The sequence below is a fragment of the Diuraphis noxia genome, unplaced genomic scaffold (assembly GCF_037042655.1).
Source record: "Diuraphis noxia isolate RWA-SAM2 unplaced genomic scaffold, SU_Dnox_SAM2 contig0005, whole genome shotgun sequence".
NCBI lineage: Eukaryota > Metazoa > Arthropoda > Insecta > Hemiptera > Aphididae > Diuraphis > Diuraphis noxia.
In genome coordinates this window covers 19,853,062-19,877,986 of record NW_028301715.1, presented here as the reverse complement: position 1 = coordinate 19,877,986, position 24,925 = coordinate 19,853,062, and the positions used below count along the sequence as shown (strand labels likewise).

Sequence of the window (24,925 nt, the reverse complement as noted above, 5' to 3'; positions counted from 1 at the left end):
CTAAGCACACGGCTGTAACAAACAGTGACATATTTAGGGGTTCCGGGTTTTGACCCCCTCCCGAAAAAAAATTCATAAATAACTTGCTACGTCGATATACAGAGGAAGAGAATATTAATTTATATTATGGATTTTCGTATAATATTAAAAACTTACTATGTATTTAGAAGTTAAAACCCCCTCACCACAAAAAATTAGAAATAACGTAACTGGTGACAAAAAAATATTACCTGATCTCCGAACTCAGTGACATACTGACATACAATTGGCCATTAAGCACATCACACCTGAATGCCCCAAATTCATCAGCTCCAGACAAATTCTCGGAAATCCATCAACGACGCAATATGTACTTGACGAGGAAATCTCCAAAAATATCTATAATTTTTTCTACAAACATAGACTTAGCAAAATTATTGTAAAAATACTAATAATAATATATTAATATATTTCACAAACTCCCTCAATATTGTAGTTCAACATAATGTATCCCCATAGTTAGTAAAGCAAAATTTCAGAAAATTAAAAATTAAAAATTATATTTTTCAATAGTGCCTATATTTTTACTTGAGGGGTGTAAAAATTTGAAATATTCCTTGAATTTTGAGGTTTATTTCATAAAAATAACGTACAAAACGTCGTACGACCAATAATTTTCCACGGATTTCCTCAGATTTCTGTGCTCGGTTGCGGTTTTCTCACGTATGCGGATTATAATAATAATGCTCACCGTTAATTGTTCGCTACTCCCTCGTCGCTATCGTCGAGATATTTTTAGTTTTTTAAATAACTATAAATAAGCGTAATATTATTGTGCGGACGACTGAACTTTTTTGTATTTGATGAAACGACTACGCAGCTTGGCGGGGCAGTGAAACGGAATTTTGAATTATTAAAGAAAAAACTAAATCGTCATTTCTTTTTAGATCATTGTATAGGAAATAAAAGTACACGACAGTAATAGCTATTGTTTTTTAAGTTACATTGGGTTGAATTTACATTGACAACTATATTATTTTACAGTGTTCATATTTTATTTTTTAGTTCTGCTTCTGTGATGAACTTGATAGTATCTGAAACTGATGAACTGTTTTGGCTGAGTGACTCCGATAAATGTTCTTGAAGGTTTGAGGCCAGTCTTGATTCGGAGTATGAACGACATTCGGTCATGATATGTTTTATTGATTATTCAGTGCCACATGTTGGACATACTGGAGGATCGTTTTTGCTCATTAAATGACTGTGAGTAACTTGTGTATGCCCGATCCGTTATCTAGTGAGTATAACTTCAAACTTTCTAGGAAGGTTTGAGGGATGAGGCCATGTGAACACATCTTGTGTTTAATTTCGCGAAGTTTAGTGGGCACGGAATTCCAGTTGGCCTGCCACATATTGGTACAGTGCAGTTTTATTATAGGTAATAAATCATGTTTGGTTATAAGTTGGACTGCTGTTGCTAAAGAGTTAATTATTGAATCTTTTGCTGCCTTATCGGCCATCTCATTTTCGATAATACCGGAATGACCAGGTATCCAGCATAGTTGAACCATACTTCCTTTTTCTTTTCCATGTTGAAGCAGATTTGTACATGTATGTTTATATCGTTAGTGTTATGTGCATTTTTTATGTTGTTTGTCGCACTGAGGGAATCTGAAAAAAATTATTTCTGAGTCTATGACTAATTGTATACCATTGAGGATTGCCAATGATTCTGCAGTGAAAATTGAACTAACATTTGGAAGCTTATATATTCGCTTCAAGTCATTCCAGATTACCGAAACTTCATCTCTCGCTTGACTTTTTAAGGCATTAGTGTATATTTTTACACCCGGTAAATTATGTAATATTTGAAGATAGTGTTGTTTATAAGTTTTACTATTTTTAAAGTCTTTTTTTAATCCTGAAAAATTTGTGATGGCAACTATTGAATGATACTAGTGAGGTGTTGTTAGGAAATGAGATAGCAGTACATCGGATGCCTTGAAATTATGATGCTTCAATAGAATCGATAAATTTTGTAAATTAAATTAAATATTAATAAATATATTATTATTGTTATTATTATCAGGTGGTCTATTGCAAGTATGTACACAAAAAATAAATCAGAAAAACATTGATGAGGAATTATACGAGAAGCATATAGAGAAATCTACAGATGATCGAATTTTTTATTTTGTTTGGAAAAAATCAGTATGATCACTATACAAAATCTATGTATCTAGATATATACAATTTCGTACATGTTTATAACAATATTATCTTTCGCCTAACCTATTTAAATTGGAAAAGACCAAGTGGACAACCCATAGTCAGAGGTGGATGGATGCAGTCAAATCAGACCTACGAAATCGTGCACCAGAATCAAGATTTGGGGAGAGTAAAGATAGAGAAAGGTTTTGGGAAACAGTTTAAGCAACGGAGGCCCTAAATGGACTTTAAACCTAGAAAAGATAAGTGCAAAGTACAATTATGAATATGCATAAATGCATAATATCATATAAATATTAATTATTACAGAGTATATAAGCAATCAGCCTCGTGGCGATCAAAGCATTTTTCTCTGTTCGACACTTATCTCTTCGTAGGTATATATAAAATACACTTTTGTCCTGTTATCATCGTCTCATGTATATACATACAATATATGATATAAGAACATCGACGAGTAGTTACATGTATGTACTAACAGGGTAGTGCAGTATATACGGTTTCAGTACAGAGCAAACACAATTTATTTTCTCCGCATATATACTACGTATATATGTACACACATGCCGCCGCGGGTAAAACAATAATAATTCAAGACCCCCACGAAAGCTTTTTAAAACGAGCACTCAAAGCTGTCGTATATCATGTGTCATATTATATATTAATAAAAAAAAAAAATAATAATAATATAGCGTATGACACTTCGCAGATGATGACATACAATAACGAGCAGGCGTCTAATCATTCGCGTCTTATTCGGTAATATTCATTTCGAGTTTCTTCTCCCCTCCACCCTCGTGCACCCATCACACAATATTATACAAGTATAATACCTGCCTGCCTGTATACACGCCTATACCTATATAATATATAATTTACGTTTATATTATTCACGGTGTACATGCACATACAATATTATATGTGTAACAAATACATGTGTGTGTGTGTGTGTGTGTGTGTGTGCGCGCGCGCGTGTATAGTACGTAATATATCGCGTATAGTGTCCGTCGTTATATATAATATAATATTCATGTAGTGCTGAAACGAAACGCACTCGTTGTCATCAACATCCGACCGAATGACATATTAATATTGTATATTGTAGGTATATAATATATATACTGCAAACAGCACCGTCGTCGTCGTATAATAATATATATTATAATATTAATATATAGTGCGACGTTATCGAGAAAAACGATGAGCAAACAAACCCAAATGGTCTCGACGTCTCGTTGTTTGTCGTAGAACACTCATTAGGCTGCTCATCATAATATATAATAATAATAATGTACTATGCAGCGGGGCTGCAGCTTTTGATTGGTACGACGTTATTAACGCTCGTCGCAGTGATATACAGTCGGCCGAGCTCTTGTATTACAATATAATATATATACACCTCTTCTTTTGTTTCTAGTTTTTTTTTTTAAATTTTTTTTCGCTTGCGGGCTCTCGTTGTTGTCGCAACCATCATACGGTTATTACTTATTATTATTATATACGTATCATCTCCACTAGACGTAGTGCGTGTATATAAGTCTAAGTGTCTCTCTCGTATTTTTTTTTTATGCACATTTTATATACGTCACCACGAGAGGCGACGACAATGCGCTACGATGGTGGAGGTAGGGGTGTAGTCGAGATGCGGAAGATACGGAATAAAAATAATAATTGCATATTTAACGTCGGTGATAGCTAGATGATGTGTACGTGCGGCATGGGATGAAACGAGAACGGAAAATCTTGACGTGACCTTTGCGCGAGAATATATTATTATTGTCATTATAATAACGTAGGTTGGTATATATACATAAATATATATTATGTGCAATGTGCATACGGTTTTCCTCACCCGCAGCATATACCAAAGATATGAATAGTAATAACGACGACAACGACGATGACGACAACAAAAAAGGGTTCTCTTGCAGGTATTCAAAAACCCACTCGGAATTCAGTGTATAACTACATATATATATTTTTTAATCATTAAAAAGCTCTCGTTGAACCATATACACATCACTGATGGTGGATCGTGTATAATATTTATACAATGACAAGATGACTACTACACACGCACACATTATGTATATTTTCTATACTTAGTCAACATATATATAAAATTTATAATATATTATAAAGGCATAATAATAGCAGAACGATTTTTTTTTTTTGGAGTTAGATAGGACTCGGTTTTTTTTTTTACTACTCTCTTTTATTGTGAGCGACATTTTTACACTCCAATCAAGCGCATTAGCCAAATTATACAGAGAAAAAAACTAATAATATATATATATATATACCTGTGAGAAGTAATATTTTTTTCTGGTTTCAGACTTGATGACGATGTTAATGTCTACGAATTTATTCGGCTCCACTCGTTGGCTCGCAACTTGACAAAATATCTCAAGATAAGGTCCTGCACAAACGTTGAACAATTTATTAATGTACATTTTAATTGCAGATATTGTAAAATTGTTTCAATTCTAAAGTAGTGCCGGTGACCCTTATCAATTAAACTTAATCCTTGACCCCTCATGATAATGATGACCCATTATATGCTAGCTGCAGTAGCAGTTGTAAGGGACTTCTGGCGGTGACACTCTCCTCCCCCTAAGTCAGGTGCAGCTTGTTCATTCACCGCTAATGTATACTCGCTTTCTACCACTATAATGATATATTCAAAAAGTAGGACTAAAAATAATAATATTGAATAATATTTAGTATATAGGTAATATAATCGTTGGTAGTTATACAGAGCAAAATGACGACCGATCGAACGCGTATCACGCTGTATATATAATTTTATAAGCATCACACTATACATATACATTATATATTACTATTGTCATCGGCTGAAAATTTATTTTAAAGATATTTTCTCGTTTTCTATAATATACATTATAGAATATTCGATTTTACATTCACGAACGCTGGTTGATTACTTTTAAAAGCATTCTGTCCACTTTAATACTCATGAATTACTACTTATCTGCAGCCTACTTATAATAGGTACTTACCTAAACCATAGTATGCATACGATTGTAACATACACACACACTATACTTAACCGCTTGGTCCGTTGTATCGCAGCCCCTGGATATTGTTATGTGCCATATATTCAAAATGTACCTTTGCGATTTGTATATAATACGTATATACATACCACACCTATATACGTACCTATGTAAGTAAAACGCCTTTATTGGTTAAAAGCTTTTAAAAGCCATTTCGGAAACGTGTGCCGACCAATTTATAGTTATATACATGCGACGCGTGTTTAAAAGCAGACCGACAAATGCTATATAGGTACAGGATCAGAATAAAAAAAAAATGCACTTTAAAATATATTTTTTCCACTTTCGCCAAGTTCTGTTTTTGTATAGTTATTTTTTTTTTTTGTACTACTCTACGAATATTACGAGTACCTACCTTACACTATAATATATATAATATAAATATATAAATTGGGCGAAGCTCTTGTCGAATAGTCGAATGTTCGTTCGTTAAAAAATGTTTTTTCCTCACGCTGAGTCATTTTTATTATAATATATTTTTAAATACGGAACGACAAAATTATTTCGTTTACAATTGTTCACATTATAATATATTCATATAATAAATATAATGGATGCATAAATATATTGTATTATATTATAGAGGCTGTATCGAAATAATTTGTTTTCGACAAATTATGTTATCGCTCTCAAATTTTAAGCAATAAATCCGAGCTCTGTCGAATTTATTAACACGCTGTAAATATACATTAAACATTTCATGATCATTATTGTTATTATTATTATATTTTATTTACTACTCCCAATAAATTATGGTATTCTACATTATACATAATACACGTGCCAGCTACCAGCCATATAATATAACGTCATTATAATATTATAGGTAAATACAATTATTTATCGATCAAAAACGTTTTTATTCGTTTTTCGTTTACTATATTATTATTATTATAATCTATAGGACATGGCTATATAACTATAATATAGTATATATCATAATATACGAGAATCCGGCGAGAATAAATAATAATAATTTATGATTTATAATATTATATTATATACACTTAATAAACCCATGATAAACTAGCTGCGACGCGTGAGAAAAACTTAAAACGACTTTAAAAGGCCTCAGCGAAATTATAATAATATTAGTATGTATATAATATAGCAAACGCCAAACGGCACAGTGGACGGGATCATAAAAATCATACGTACGCCTATACAAAAATACCTGCCTCGTTTACATCATCCGATCTAAAAATAGACCTGTATATGTAATATGTATACACCTGTCGAAAACGTTTTGAAAATTGCGTTTTTTACCCGGAGGAAATTTAAAAAAAAAAACGACGAAATGGTTTTCAGCGAAATCGCGCGATATTACGTCTGCTGCAGCTGCGGTCGTATAGATACATATTACATACAGCAGTGCGCTCGTTTTCGTTCGATCAAAGTGCATTATTGCAGTAATAAACGGCGCACTATATATTATTATATCAAATAAAACACCTTAGACACCTCCAATATAAATAGGAACCTAAGGGCGAGTTCGTTTTTTACAGCCACATAATCGCATAAAATGTTGTTCAAAACCGTCGGTTGCTGACCGTCGTCGATGAGGAAGGAAAAAACGTTTTCAAACGGATCTGCTAGAGGTACAATATACGTATTATAGGGTTGTAATCTGTCCCGGTCGAGTGCATTTATATCGCTCTCCAGCAGCATAACGTAGGTTTAATATTATATATATTATATACAACAAATAATACGAACATCTCCCGGAAAAAGCATTTATATTATAGTGACCCATCATAAGGTTTAATTTCTATATATATATTTTGTGATATACCTACATATTATACACGCTATATATAGTATATATATAGGGAATTAAAATGTTCAAACATGTTTGTGCATTTTACGATCTCCATTAGAATTTACGCAAAATAACGATGATGATTTACAACGTTAGCAGAATTCAGCAGCTATACTCAGTATAGTCTTATTTCTGCTCCCCCTCCTCAGAACGACAAGAAAAATTAATTGAAATTTGAATATCACGTGTACGATTTATATAAACTGCATTTCTACAAATTTATTACAAATGATATTATATTTTTTTGTTCAAAAAGTGTCGTTTTTCGGCCAATGAGCGACGAAAAACAATTGATTGAGCCGATTGAGGTGTTCAAAGATTATAAAAACGTTTAGGTAATCATCATAGAAATCAATGTGTCCGCAAAAGACTTATAGAACATTATGAGTAAAGTACCGCAGGTATTTACAGTCTCGGAGATCATAGTTTGCATATATCAGATCGAAATATTTAAATACATATATATATATATATATGTTATCCGTTTTATTTAAAACGATAATATAATATATAAACCATATTAAATATATAATTATATGCGAGGTACCTATAATAATGCCTCCACCACCGACATAAATCATCATCGGCGATAGAGGGATTATCGTAATAATAATAACAATAATAATATTGTAATATATACCATCGTCAGGCGGGTATAGGGACAGCGTAAAAAGGTGATTATTTTCGATGCGAGAATATAAATTATATAGAAAATAATAATAATATATTGTGTGTGTGTTTTTTGTCGTATAGTCGTTGTCGTCGTCGTCATCGAAGGGTACACACACTCCATTAGTCGAAAGAATGGTATCGCTCGTCGTGTTAATACACTAAACCCTACAGAGTGAGTACATGTGTGTGTGTGTGTGAGCGAGTAAGAGAGAGAAAGAAAGAGAGGTGACTACAACATCTGCATAATAATAACGGCGATAATATGTGTGTGTGTGGAGAGAAGAGAGAAACGACGAAAAGGGTTAAAATAAACACAGAACTGACGGGCTGCCGAGATCGTGGGATTTCGGTCAGGTGTACCTAAACGACGAAGAGGATGCTGCACTACGGCCGCAAGGTATACGACGACGACTATACGCGGTCGTGTTACTCCCTTACACCGTGGACCCCATCAACCACCCGACGACTGTTTTTTTTTTACGATATTCTTTTTCAAATTTACCCTCCACACTTTTCCAACAAATTATGATTATTTAAATTACACCCCGCGGGTTTGTGAGTGTAAGAAATGGGTATAGGTTTCGATAACTAAACGTAAATTATTAGACATGTTATTTATTATGTGCTTAATAGTTTAATGTTTGATGCATCAAATCTCGAAAACAAACACCGAGACGAGACATTATACATACCTAAACTTACATAGGTTAACATAGCGTGGATTTATAGTGGATTTCATTGTTTAGAGGTTTTCGGATAAGATTTGCGTTAAAATTTTCTATATATAACAATTCATGTCTATAATTATTTCAAGCAAAATTTCGTACCTATGTGATTTGTAAATTTTATCGTTGACCGCGGGAAATTTAAATTGCACTGTAAGCTTAAAGGTCCTATTGCCGGGACTCAAGAGGGGCTCAAGACTCCGCCGTGTTTCAAAGAAAGCAGACGCATTTCGATCTGAAAAAGCTCTTAGTAAATAATATCGTGAAAAATATAGAATTGTCCGCAATAATATCACATCAAAAAATAACCAAATAATATAACTATCATAGTTTTCGTACAAGATCTTAAACTTGTCTCCTTTACTGATTATTATTACTATTATCATACAGTACGTGATTATCGGACGGAGTCGATTGATTCAATAACGTATTTTCCGCAAAAGTTTTCGATCATTGAATTCACAGATAAGTATGTTTTATTATGCGATATTTTTTTAGTACCATTGAAGCAAGTGATAATATGCTTACAGAGGTTAATTTATAGGTACCACGAAATTAATAATAACATAAATGCTTAATATTATATTGTACAGACATCTAAATTTAATTTAATTTTAAGCCCTTTTCATACGTCATGAAGCATAAAATACAAATAACAATATTGTTAACGTTGTACCTGCTTCCATAATGTATTTGATTTATTTAATGCACAAATAAAAAGTTGTAAGCTGGTCCTGCGTACTCATCATAATATATTGTAAGTATAATTATTCGAGGTGTTCGGTGTCTATACGCTACTGCAGCAATGTATAATATTGTTTTTGTAACATTTTATTTGATATTATTTTAGTCGAAAATGGCATAGCCTAACAGCGGCGGCATATCCAATTACAAATTGTCTACTACGAAATGGAACACGATCGACTTAGGCGCCTTAATAATAATATAATATATACCTATTGTTATACCTATATATACCAAAGTGCAGCAGTTAAAACGTATAAAACAGATCTGGTGACGATCCAAAACTTTTCTACATATACCGCCAAGGGGTGAAATTATTTCTTTAAAATGCAAAACAGAGAACAATTATTATTAGTTTCAAAACAAAGTTTACTTTTCCCGTTGTTACACTTATATAATATGCACTTCTTTACATATTTAGTATAGGTAATAATGGTAATATTATGTTTACTATACGCATTCCGTATGTCGGCTGAATAATCAGATGTAATACTACTCAAGCCGCATCATTATAATATAATAGGTAGGTAATGAATTATTGTAGGCAATATATATTTTGGTATTTTTATGTTCGTTGTTAAGTGTATGAATTAGTGACGGACATAAAACAAAAATTACAGAGTTTGAATTAAATTAATTGGTAAAAATATATTATAACGATTTTCTCTATATTACCTGCGGTCTACCGAACTATCAGTCAACCATATTTTTACAGAATGCCTTCGGTACACAAATAAAAACTCAAAAACCTCCACATTCCCAAAACTCTAGGCGAAGCACTCGGATCGAACGCAGATACCACCAATAAAGTTTTTATATTTTTAAAAATCTAAATCGTACAATTTAATTTAAATAACATGCCTATCATTTAAGAAACTTTATTCAAAAGCAAAAAAAAACTGTAATTAATGTATTAACTAATGACCACTCCTGCCAATGTCAATGTAAGATCAATAATAATAATTAAAAAAAAAAAAATGGTTTCATAATATATTATTACATGCACGATTATAATATATGCATAATATTTTTACTATTATAATATGTTTTTAAAGTTTTTATGTTTTTATATTAGTTTTTAAAGTTGAAAAAATGTCCTGGAAATTTTGAAGAATCTATTAATACACTCCCCTCGACCGTGGATCAAATACCAAACTATAGTGATATTGACATTTTGGGGTGGCGTTGCCTGGGGACGCAAAAATATAGCTTTGTAATATAGAAATATTTTTCTCGGTCGTATAAGTACAGTTTTCTCGGTTTAATTGTTATTTTATCGTTTTGGTGGCAATCATATAAGAATGTTAACTGCAACGGATCGTAATGCATTACGTAATGTATTTAATATTATAATAATATCATACGTTGTTAGATAAGGAGGTTTCGAGTGTACAGTATAAAAGTTATTAAAACATATATCATACATAACACGCGTCATCATTAGGATACATCAGTATTATTAATATTAATATTATTATTATTATTATTACCTACTATTATATTATGAGATATTCGTTCGCATATAATATTATAATATTGTATTATAATTATGTATTACGAGTAAATATTGAAACCATCATGAGATGTCATCATTATAATTACATACGGATAAGATGACGTCACGACGAATGAGAAAAAGAAAAATGAAAATAAATTTCGAGATCATCGTGTCGACTCGGAGGTTATCGAGGAACTATAGAACGAAAAATAGAAAAGAAAACTAAACATTATTATTTATTATACACATGTAACACGTCATATAATCAGAGACGTGAAAACCGGGTGGGCAAAGTGGGATAACGCCACGGGCCCAAAACTGATGAGAGCCCGCGCCCCCGCTATAGCTTAACCAAAAAATACCGACGTCGGTATTTCTTCTGTCGACTATTTCCGGGGTAGCCAAAGACTATACGATTAATTAAAACTATTGTAATATTTTAGTTAATTACAATAATACCGGATACGATGAATAATTGGTCTTTTATCATATTATTTTAATTAATATCAACCTTTACCTGTCTTTACCGGAAACTATTACTCGGGGCTGCAATTATTAGTGATGGGGTGGTAAAGGGTCGGTTGTCGGTTGTCTCTACTTAAAGCCAATGATATTGAAAGATCTCGATCCGATAACGGTTGTGTGCTTTAATTTATAATAAAACTCCAAGTTTCGAACAAGTCGTTTGACGGTCAATCGCCGCGGATATCGATATTTATAACTTTATAAGATATTATAATATTATGCATTCGTAGGAAATATCAGTAAAATTCCGTTTTTAAATTATTGGCAAAGCTGTATAATAGGTACTAGGTTTATGTTAATTTAAAAAAAAAACATGCTTAATTATAATCATTGCGCGATGAAACCAGTTTCCGATATCGTAAACTTGTATACTATTAATAATTATAATATGTTATAATAATATACACTCGAACAACCGATGCTGCAGTTTATAATATTATACTATCACGCATTATTTTAATCATTTATTAATTGGAAAAACGTTAGTGTCGCAATAAGGGACACATTGAATTAATTCTAAGTAAAAGCGCGCATTAGAAACATAAAAAATAAAAAATCGAATTAGATAAAAGGATAAAATATAATATTATTATAATACGACAGAGTCGGGCCGGTCGGCGGACTGCACGCTCAACTATGATAATATATTATAAACGCTCACAAAAACGGAATAAAGTAAATTAATATATTATTATAATATATTTAGTAGAAGAGTATAATAATATTGGTAAGTCCTATCTAAATAATCATATATTTATTTTATTATGGATAAGCTGGGAATTACGAATATTTTTTTCTCTGGTCGTAAGTGCCTTATTAACATATTATTATAATATATGATAACACAAATGTGCTCCGTCGTCGTACACGACGTATACGGATATTATGTTTATTTGCTATCTATAGCGACTTTCGGGGCTTATATAATTATTATTATAATACACGTTTACGTATAATATGTATAAAGGCACGTCGTGAGTTGTAAAATTAATCGACAAAACCTGTTTGATCGCGCGTTGAGGAAAACGGTATCATCAATATTCATTAGGAAACATAAACAATTATTGAATATTTTCTACGTACGTGCACTCCGCACCCGACTTAATATATTATTTAAAATGCGCATAGATTTAATATTACTATAATATTATAGTATGTAGGTGTGTCAAATATCACTGAAAATAATAAAATATTGAGCGTCGCGAGAAAACAATTGATAATGTATAGAGATATTCACCAAGTATTCTCATTTTATCCTCTTATATATAATATTTTTTTTGAAAATGTTGACGCGTTTCGAAATCAAAATTCACACCAATAGTTTTTGAGTTATTTATCATATTATAATTGTTCTAAGGATAAAAGATCAACGGTAGTGGGTTCATAAAATATGGGGCTATGACAATTTTATAGTAATTGATATTATTGTATCAATATTAATAATTTATAAGAAACCTGAATTAGGTACAAAAACATTTCCAAAAAAATTATACACTTAATAATTTACAATAGAAAAATGGGAAGGGGTCTCATTTGAAAAATAGAAGTTTGTGACGTCAAAAGAACAATCCTTGTCTAGTGCAAAAAAATTCAAGGATTTTAAAATATGGTGTTTGGGAATATATTTAAATTTAAAAAAGCGGATAAGTCGTGAATGTCGCTCTGCTGTACAGTAGGTTACAAGTGGGTTATACTGTGATGGATGGAATTAAATTTAAATCCAATTATATTATATAGTCATTTGTTTTAAAGTTACATCAAAAACCAAAATCGACTTTGTCGAAAACTGATTGTGCGTAAAATTTCCCGTTTCCCCCTTAATTTTTAGTTTGTTTATCACGATTATTTAGAAAAATATTGAGAATTTTTTACTTTTGACCCCATAAAGTACCAACGAGATTTACTTTCTTATCGAACGAGGTACTGAAGTCGAAAATCGAAGCACTTTTACTCCCCCAAAACGTGACGACGGACACAAAAAAAACACACATCATTGTAAAATCAATACATTCCTCGCTCGGCTCAGAATTAAAAATTTCAAAAATCAAAATTCGAAAGCATTTTTTGTTAAAGAAAAAACTGTAGGGACTATGTTTGGCGAATCACCCTGTGTACATGTCGTATGACGTACCTATATGATGTAAAAAGAAATTTGATTTTTTTACTGTCCGATACGATTGGACAACATCGTATGATATTATGAACATTATTTTGGACGAGCATATAATATTTTACATCGTATCTAGGGTCTAGGTTTATCAAAATATGTACTTATTATATTATAATGTGAGTTAACCATCTCGAAAGTATTCGAGAAGTCGCTTATATAATATCATCTATTATGCACTTAAAAGACGTGTAAGAGTCTATTTAAATGCTCATTAAATATTATAATTAGGTAGATATATTTATAATTAATGATGATCGTCAATAAACATTTAACTGACGAAACTGATTAAACACGTCGAAACAATTTAAGTAATTATACAATCTTTTGTCGGTAAAAACTTTTTCGCTTGCACTTAAGTTGGTTTTTTGAATACATTAGAATACTAGTTTAAAAATAAACTAAACATTTACTGTATCTTGCATTAAATCAATCGAGTGATATTGAAAATGAGAGGTATTTAATTAAAGTTTTCATCGCAGCGTTGAAGTAACAAAAGGTTTAGAAGTTACTATCGTAACTTTATTTTCTAAGCAGCGTAGGTTATTGGCTTGATTAAAACAAAATAAATTTATCATAAATTTATATGATTTTTAAGTATTTTTTTTTCTAACAATATTTGTAGGAATAGAAAACTCACATCATCAATATAGTATTTATAAATATTGTATTCTTTTTCGGAAAAGGATATGGTCGTATATATTTTTATTTCTATATTTCAACCGGCACAGACGTCTCGCAGAAATATATAATGTATATATGTAGCAGCATTTCGAAAACTTTGTCCCGCCTTAATATATGCTCTCGCACGATTAAAATTTATGTCCCATTACGGGACGTATATAAGTATACAATTTAATAATATGTATAGCTAGGTATTACAATATAACACGCGCATATAAGTATAAGCGCAACAACAATACTTTGTTTATAGTTATTTTTTTACGGCGTTCCGAGAGAACGCACGGGGCACACATTATTATCATTATACACACGCGAGTATATTATAATGTGTACGGGTAGGTAACTAAAAATGTCTAGATATACAGAGTGATTATTCTACCGCGAACCGGACGACATCTTGTGGCAATTTCAAATCAAAGAATTTTTATAGTAATTATTGTTCCCGTTTCTTAACGTTTAAAAACAAAATACTAAATAGAGATGAAGTACTGTTCTACGATTACAACAACAACAATAATAATATAATATGATTGATATTATTCTTAAAATATTTTATGAACGTCATTATAATTTTTCAGCATTTTCTCAGATATCGCCTGTGATTCGCAATAAAACGGGGGAAAAAAATCACACTGTATACTAATATTGCAACCCGAGGTTCCGTTTTCGCCTCCCCATCAGACTTAGGCACATGCTGCTTTTTACGACAATCGGTCGCCGCCGTAGTAAAAGCGATGTCTGTGTTAACCGACTATATATTATTATGTACCAGATGTATACCTAATAGGTATTACCTATATAATAGGTACCGCCAATACGCGCGCACTTTTATTTATTTATTCATAAATATATATAAATTCTGCGGCGATGAGAAATATCGTTGGGAATAAAAAAATGATCTATTACGGTCCGGAAATCATTCGTCGTCGCGAACGTAGCGTATCATGATCTGTCTACCCTTAATTGTACTTTTAAAACAATTTTTTATTCGACATTCATACAATGACGTCTTATTCCTTTTTTTGATTTTCGTTTCAATAATTTTATTCGCAGCCTTTAGTAAATACTGCTATGTTGCCTCATTATAGTCATTATAGATTGTCAGCGGGTGTTGATAGGGTTTACAGGGCGCTTAAGTTAGGTAAGTGCGGTTTTGTTATAATACATCGTTCGGTCCGGTTAGGCTACCAAACGTGCACGCAAGATATTATTTGCGATACCAAAATAATATACCTATACAGGGCGTACGCGAATCGGTATAAAATTCTGGCGCGGTGAACGGCGAAGGGTGTCGTTTTAGAGGTGGTTTGTTGTGACATCTCTACGCGCAGCTAACTGGGTCGTATCGATATTCGTTCAGCCATTTATAATAATAATATGATATCCATAATATTATTGTTATTATTATATATACTCCGAATCGATGACGTCGATAACTATGTGTCATTACGGTTTAATATTACCACGGTACCTACGTGTTTATAAAAACTATACGTCTATAGGCATTATGGACAGGTGTGATATTATTAAAACTATGTACTTGATTTAACGTCATGATCGGGGGCCAGATTAAAGAGATGCAGGGTTAGGGGTGGAGCGTCTTGTCTCGGATCCGAGTGAAAGTTTTTTTTTTTTTTAAGTGTGTAAAACTTAACAGCGTACCTACCTATTATTGTAATTAGAAATGGAATGTATGATATTATAATAATATTTATATAACCTAGGTACTGGAATGAACCAATAATATTTTTTTTTTCCAGAATTACATTATATTTTCTTAACAGTAGTGTCGCGTATATTCAGCAAACAATATTATCATAAGAATAATTATTGTCTTATTTGTCATTTGTGGTCGTAGAATATTACTATTCTGAGCATTTTGAAATAAAATTTAGTTTAATCGGTAATTTATTTAAAATTATTTTATTTGACACTTATGCGTGTAAAAATATGTTTTCAAGGAATAGAAAACGCTTGTCCTAGTGCGAAAAAACGGAAAAACTAATCAAAAAATCAAACAATTTACACTGCCAAAATCCAAAAAGGTGTGAGACAAGGGTGCCCACTTTCACCTGCATTGTTCAATTTATTTATTGAAAGAGCAATAAATGCCATAAAACTTTGTTTAGAACAAAAAGGAATTGGAGTGAAAATAGGAAGGGTACTAAAACAATGCTTAGCTTCGCTGATGAGATAGTCGTTCTTACAACATCTAAGGGAAGACTTACAAGCAGCATTAAATGCAATGAATATTACGTTCAAAGAATACAGTCTGAAAATAAATGTAGCCAAGACCAAAACCCTAGTATGCTACAAGAAGAACATACCATCTATAAATATAACACTAGAAAACAAAGAAATTATACAAGTAGACTATTTCAAATACCTAGGCAGCATTATAACAGACGACGGAAAATAAGCAAAGAATACATTCCTCAAAAAGAGGAAATTACTAGCATAAAAAAATATGTACATAATAACGAAGAAAAACATACGTCTGAAGTGTGGCATTATACGGAAGTGAATCTGGACAATTAATAAGAAAGAAAAAGATATGTTAGAAGCTTTCGAAGATCAAATCAAGACATCCTGAGGACCAATAGATGAAAAACGAACATTGATAAACATTATAAAGAAAAGAAGATGGCAGATGATAAGACATACGTTAAGGCATGGAGATGAACTACATAGCTAGTATAATAATCGAAGGAATGATAGAGGGTACAAGATCAAGAGGAAGACCTAGGACGAGATACATTAGTCAAATAATGCCGAATGCAAGAGTCACTTCCTACAGGGAACTTAAGAATATAGCGAATGATAATAGAGAAAAGTGGAGAAGTCATTTATTGTAAAACATTTTGTTAAAAACCAATCTTCGGATTGAAAAACTAAAAAAAAAATATATATATATAAACTACAATATATACTAATTAAAAATATAATATATTCCTACGATTTTTCACCTCCTCCTACATTTGATATCAATGATAAGGTTAGGTTAAGTTAGGTTTGGAATTTCTGAAAAATATACAATTAGTTTTGAGAAATAGTACGAGTATTTAATGTTTATAAATGTATCATACATTATACATTATGTATGCCGATGCACTACAACTATGGTTATATTATACCTATTATTAAACCAACAAATCATGATATTCAAACTATATAATACGTAAGATACCTATCTTTATATATACATAAAAAATGTCAAAATCTTTGTGTCACGTTTCTTAAAACTGTAATCTTGAACAAAGAATAATTATATATTAATTATACTCATAGCAAGCCGAGCATGGCCCAAATCATATCCCGTAGGTAGTGAAATTTTCTAAAGTCTCAGTTCCACTTGTATATTTATGAGTTCAGTAAAATTTAGTAAATACCATTTTAAAGTTTGCTCTTCGGTGCTTTAGTTTTTTAACAGCCAGTACATTAATATTATAGTAACTCGAAACTTTTAGAACACTCACATACACACTACACACACAACATGCCCCCGTCCGTGCGTCTACGTATAATAAATGTGAATAGTTTTTATCTAATTAAATATTAAAATCTGTTTAATACAAGTTGTGAATGTTTAAAGGCGCTAATCGAGTTTAAAGTTTAAACATTTATTCAATTAATGATAATCCAATTACCTACAAAGATACCTACGATATAAATATAAGTCTGGGTAAATGTCTTATGATATTTCTTATTTAACGGATTTAAAAGCATTTCTTATTTTTTTTTCTACATAGCTATAATCTTGCAGTATAATTCTCTATGCCTATAAACGAGATTTTTTAACTACTATTAAAAACTAATGTTATTATTTTATCACAATATAAAACGATAATAATACAATTAATTACGATTGTTACTGATTCAAGTATATTAGCCTATCGACCGTTAATTTACATGTTTTTTCTCAATCATAATAACAAAATAATAAAACCATAGAGTATAATATAATATGAATATCTATATGAACATAACAACAGTTTTGTGGTTTTCTTAGAACAGTATACGCGCGCAAGTCGAATGATGGGTTATCATAACATTTTTATAAATCGATAACCTTCATATGAATCTAGGTAGAGAAAAAAAATCGTTTAGAAAAATGAGTTCAAAATTAATTCCCACTATATAATATGTAAATTATTGTTGTACGGGGCCCTATATAGTACATGGAATTCGGATTGTATATATAAGAGTAATATAATGTATAATAATATGCCTTCCTGTTTTTGTTTTTTATAACGTTAATTAACGACAAGGGCACATACATAAATTCTCCGGAGATTTTGTACGCGATAGACATAGCAGCTAGTATACGTTTTTACCATTTGTTATCCTTATACGAGAGTACAACTTTAATGAGTGCCTATAATACGTATACCATAATAATATAATGGTAGTATAAATAGTGCACCCGCGGCGGCACACCTGCAAGCAGCAGCAGACGGTTTTTTCCCTTCCTTTGCATTATTTTTCCAAAAAAAATATTTAAAACGAAACGCGTATATTATGATGTACACAACAATTATAATATTTAAATGTCTATTATATCTACGTTGTTATTAAAACAATGTCAAATAAAATATTAGTTTCAGCACTCATCGCGAGCGTGTCTATCCGTACCGTATACCCAATAATTATGTCTTAAGTACAGTCGAATATCGAGAGGAGCACAAAAATAAATTTGACTAGTGTATTTTTTGATTTATATAATATACCTCCGAACATAACATGCAGGGCCGACTTTAGATTCGATCGACGAGTGCGACGGCACAGGGCGCCAAAATCAGGGGGGGGGGTGCGCGGTTGTCTGTTTATTTGTTTAAAAAGAGAGTAGAGGGCACCGAAATAATACTTGCACTGCAGGGCGCTGAAAAAAGTGAAAAAACTATAGCCGTTTCTTATAACATGAATACAAAGGGCAAAAAAAATTAGAGTTATCGAAGACTCAGCTGTATTAAAATGTATTAGTAACATTTCCCCTGAAACTGCTTTTTAGTGTCTTACTGTACCTACTACTGTATCATGCGATACGCTTTGTCGTAGCATATTATTATGTGATGGATAATTAATTCCGTGGAAAGTGTGCTTTTACATAATAATATTAGGTATAACATGACATCGTTTTGTGTGATGTATATTGCACCGCGAAGATGATAAATGTTCAACGGAAAACATTTTTCGTTAATAAGACAGCGGAAAATTGACGTACGAATATATGATAATAATAATAATAATAACAACTCTTATAACGATTCCTTATTACGACATTATGTGACATTTGATCCAATTTTATATAAGCCAATAAATACCGTACATAATATGTCGATATGTGTAATTACGTATAATGTAATAAAATAGTATTAATGTTATTGTGTGTATACAATCGTTTAACGAATATAAAATCATAATAATTATCTGTGCACGTGGACGACGAAAACAAAATGCTTTAATCGTGACAATCGTGTTCAATTGGCGGCGGTTTTTTATTTTCATTCGTATATCGAACGTAGTTTTAATTACATAGTCGTTAAACGATTTGGGTAACGGGAATCGGAATCGACAGAGAACGAGTGATCCGTTTCGGGAAAAAAATATTCATGATAAAAAACAACAAGTCTGTACGATATTATTATTGTTATAATATATGCCTTTGCACGATGATCGGTGACAAACTACCAAAAATTCAGTCCAATTATTTCCAAAAATAAGTAAGATCGGTATTATAAGTTTGTCAAGCTAATGCATATAATTCGGAATTGCAAACGATGACAACAACGTAGACGATAACTAAATGATAAAATAATTGTACATCATACGGCGATCAAGATCAAAACACGGAATTTACATAATAATGATATACAATTTGGACTTCATACTTATTTAAATACATATATAATAATTCGCATGGTATGAGTATAAGTACAACATAAGACAGGAGTTCTCAACATATGCTCCGCAAGCTCATTTCAGATGCGCCACGGTTCATATTATATACATGAATGAAAAATATATATTTGCAATTAATTGTAATCAAAATGACAAATTATAATCGTAAAATAAACCGAATTAATTGAGGACCAGACCTCAATATCCAGTTGTCACAAATTTAACCTGAGATTGACAAACTTTCCAAAAATAATCAGCCACAACATTCTAATCAGTTATTAGTTGTTTAGATTAATTTTTTACCTTTAAAGCAGTTCTCCGTCGGGTGATAATTTTCTCTTTCTTTAATTTCAACTATTATTTTGTAATCTGTGTATATGTTCAATACAATTTTTTGATTGGTTATTCCGCCCACATAACTACATAAGAAATTAAAAGACACAAATTACAAATTCGATAAAATAATTAATAATTTTTTTTTCCAGAGAAGTATAAAAATGCATGTTTTTTCTCCAAAACTTGATACAGAGACATCAATATATCTTGCAATTGAGTTTAACCAGCTATGGTGTTGTGGAACTTAAACTATAGTTAGTGATTCTGTTATTAGGGATAGCAACTCTAGTCTCTGTTCCTATTATTATTACCTTGAACAGGCCTAGCCGTATTATTGCCATAATATATTTTCTAGTACCTATCGCAGGAATAATAATTGTATCCACTAAATGAATAAAAAAAATAATAGAAAATTTGGAGCAAAAAGTAGTCGACACTAAAGAATAATGATATATGTTATATTATTACAAAAATACTTTTTGCATTCGGCTTTTACTTTTAGTAAATTATACCCAATTTTTTTAATTTTTTTTTTTTGAAAACTTTTAATCTATACATTTTGTACAATTAGTACTAGTACATAATATTATTACTTATAAAAGAAAGAGAAAAATTAAAACATTACAATAAAGACATGCTCACATTAAAGACTCCTAATAATACAATTGATTATTTAAAATTATATATTGTGTAATATTTTAACCCAAGAAGGTAGCTGAAGTATTCATTATGAGTTAAAGAATTTTATTTCAAATAATAACAAACAGTAATACAAGGTATCTTTATTGTGATAAACATCCACACAGAAACACAGAATAGGGCATAGCATAATATGCCTATAAATAGAAGCGACATAAATATGAAAATCACGAAAAAAATTCGAAGGTGCATAATTTGGAATACATTATAATAATAGGTTTTGATAATAATATAATATCATAATCATTATAATGTCAAATGATTACAATAATGAAAATTTTATTTAAGTTTGGCTAAAATTCCTATACACTCTTGGCCATCTATACAAGTGAACGTAAAATAATATGACACGTGTTTACTGCGCATTAATCCCGTAGATGGCAGTAGTTGTACATCGCTTACTTCCACGGCTGTACAACGATGTATTTATAGTATTTTATAGTGTTATGGATTTTACGATTGCATTTTTTTAAGTAAATTAGTGAACACAATTTTAACCAAAAATAATTAAAATTGATAAATGTACATTAAAAAATGAATTACAGTGTATCAATCGTATTTTGTCACAATACTAAGTAAAGACAGCAAGGAAAATGTAAAATTAAATAGTTAGGGATTTAAAATAAAGTATAAATTTTAGATCTTTTTATTACCATAAAATGTAATTAAATAATTTGCTTTAGATTGGAATTTAAAATAAAAAATAACCCATTTTGTTTAACATAATAAATATATATGTTTTGACATATTGTATGATTTGTATGTATAAAATAATAATAATGATAAACTCAAATTAATAAATTAATACTCTCTATGACTCTTTGATTAACAATTTTAACCGATTAAAATATGTATTATAAACATAAATTTAAATTTTTATATGTTTATAGGTATATATTTATGAAAATATTAATGAAAAAGTATAAACATGGTCTTTTCAACCAAGAAATAAAATTGAAAAATAATAATCTATAATTATGTTTTAGTAGACAATGTAATATAATAAATTACATATTATTATAAGAACAACGATATATATAATATCTTCAAAGTGTGTAAAGAAATAAAGTATACAATAACTACAATAATTTTATTCATATAATCATTCAGTTATTATTATTTTATAAAAAAATCCGATTTATATTATAATCCTAATATATTGATGAAAAATTACAAAAACTTTTAAACTAAGTAGTCATTAGATTTATAATTTAACTTCTTTTACGTATTAGGTTGAGTTATTTAAAATTTTGCTCAGTAAATTTACAAGACTCGCTCTCAATCAATTCACCATGGCGCGTTAAGAGAAAGGATGCCTATACCTGCATGCATGTGTTGTCCATCTCATATAACAATTGCACAACTTACAAAAAAAAAACTGTTTTACGTGAGATAGAAACATTCGTGCTGTGTTAACTAGAACTCCAAATTGATGATAAGGTACATTATCGAATTTTATAATTTTATATCATTTATACCAACAAAGTTCTTATTGCATCAAAATCCATTATTTTTGTGTTTTTCAATTTTGAATAACTCCTTTTGCAGTTCCGGTAGGAATCGAAAAAAATTTAAAAAACGATATTTCACAACCAAAACTCTCTTTTTTTATGTGGTGGAAATTTCGTTTCTTGATTATATACCTACGCGTTCTCGGTTCTTTCCCGCGCTTAACAGTTTTTGGTATGTGTTTTATTTTACATATTTAATTAGACAACATACTACTATGGCAGCTAAAGCGTCTTATTCTTAAGTAGACGATTTAGTATTGTTGTGATGGCTTAATTTTTATAAATCACAATAATTATATACCGTAGCAACGCATTACATAGCTAAGCGGTAACCGTGAAAAAAAAAAAGACGAAATGTATAAAACTTTGAAACCAACTTAGTACTTACAACAATAATTCAGCTTATGGTTGTTCACATTTGATCAAACCACTAATTTTCCATACGTCCATCTCTGAATATTGTTTATAATAATTTTAATAAACACTATGAACTGCAGTTGCATTTGGACCAGCATATTTTTTCCGAAGTACGTGAAGCTACAGAATAAACAGAATGAAATCAGAAGCTTTGTCTCAAAAAATAGTCAGTCATATTTCCATATTGCAATTTTCCAGTGCGGCCACTAAGCAGACTTCTATTTTTACTTTTATGTAATTCGAAGCCAATAGCCATACTGATGAATTCAGACAATCACTATAATCACTTGCAATCACGACTGTGCAAACGGAATTTCACAGGTATCCTGGTAGTCTGACCGGGAGTTACCCGTTTCCGCCAAAATAATATTGGCCGTTTCCGCCATAGCCCTTTTCCGTCAAAAACGAAACAGGTACGATTCCCGTTTCCGCCAAAAGATATTTCCGCAAAAAAAAGTTTGGGAACCAATGGTCTTAATTTTTAAGCAATATATTATATGTTGTGGTATATATAAAATAAAATAGTAATGTAAAATGTAGGTAATAGCAATGACATTTGTAAATAATTGCGAAATTGGAAATAGTTACAACAATAATATATACAGCAATAATCTTTGATAATTGTTGATAATCGTCGATAACGGAAGGAAGTAGGTATACACTGTATCATAGTTTATTTATAATTCGCACACAATAATTATCTGACTAATGCTAAATTCTTATATTTTAATTCAGTATCTGCTCTGTTCGTCATCAGTTTAACAATATTAGTTAATACGATTTTCAAAATGGAATTTGTTAATATTTTTTGTGACATTTTTAATTATTTAAAAATAACGATATGTTTTTTCAAAACTCTATTGAGACTTTATTTGACCTATACTTGTATTATAATTTGAAATAGTTAAATATAATGTATTATTATTATCTAGGTACTTGTATTATAATTTATAATAATAAAAATATTTTTATATGATAAAAATATATAATATTTGAACATGGTTCCCAAATTGACGGAAACGTCTTTTCACAAAAATAAATTTGGGCGGAAACGGGAATCATACCTTTTTCGTTTTTGGCGGAAACGGGCGATGCCCGTCTGACCACAGATTATATAAAACCAGATGGTGCACTTCTTCGATTTACTGATAACACGAACCTACCTCAAATCAGTAGGGTCACATAAAAGAAATAAATTAATGTACAACAACTTTTACCATAATTTTTAATTATTGTATCAAATAATATTTAATACATAATAATATTATATTATATGTACTTTGAGCGTCAATGGCTCAATGCTAATGGAATTCCAAAAATCATCTAAAATTTTGCGTACCTTTAATTCAATATATGGATTAGTCTGTTATAATCTTCGGAATTATGTTTATCAAACCTTCTTGTATTTTTTAAAACTTTAAAACAGATAATCATGTTAAGCACACAAATACTTCCCCAACATTTTTTGAGAAGTGATTTTTAAATATTTAAAATACTTTTTTGTGCATATTATTCCAGAATACTAAATTTGTTTTATCTTTTTCGATATTTTTATTTACACTTCAAGAAATAGTAACTCTGTTACACAATTTAAAAATATTTTACTGTGTACATCACAAAGACAATAAAAAAAAATTTTGGTCTGTGACAGGAGTGTTAGCTCATTTATTATAATGTTCTTCACAAGTTCAATACACAAAAGATAAATAAATAAAACAAATTATAGGTAGAGAAGATTAAAATCAGATTCCGTAAGAAGCCCGATTTTTAATTTTTAAATTTTACATCCAAAAAATAATTCGAAAAGCTAACTAAACGGGCATGGTTTAACATGAAATATTATACTAAGTTTTACAGATATCAAAAATCGGGCATCTTACAGAATCAGATATGAAAAATATTTCCTTTATTACTAAATAAATATAAAATAATTGGTGCAAAAATA

The 24,925-nt window shown here is 30.6% G+C and overlaps 2 long non-coding RNA genes across 2 annotated transcripts in view; one reads left to right on the top strand and one right to left on the bottom strand.

The window, feature by feature from the left end:
- LOC149055020 (uncharacterized) overlaps positions 1-5,992 on the top strand; it is a 147,103-nt gene extending 141,111 nt beyond the window's left edge. Inside the window, exon 5 of the long non-coding RNA XR_016192173.1 lies at positions 4,544-5,992. This is a non-coding gene — a long non-coding RNA (uncharacterized LOC149055020). The remainder of the gene's footprint in view (positions 1-4,543) is intronic.
- Positions 1,069-23,107, bottom strand: LOC149055019 (uncharacterized). Its single transcript, XR_016192174.1, has 4 exons — positions 22,952-23,107; positions 20,321-20,436; positions 4,512-4,627; positions 1,069-1,650 (listed from the first exon to the last, which is right to left on the bottom strand). It is a non-coding gene; the product is annotated as an uncharacterized LOC149055019 (long non-coding RNA).
- Between the last annotated feature and the right edge of the window lie 1,818 nt (positions 23,108-24,925).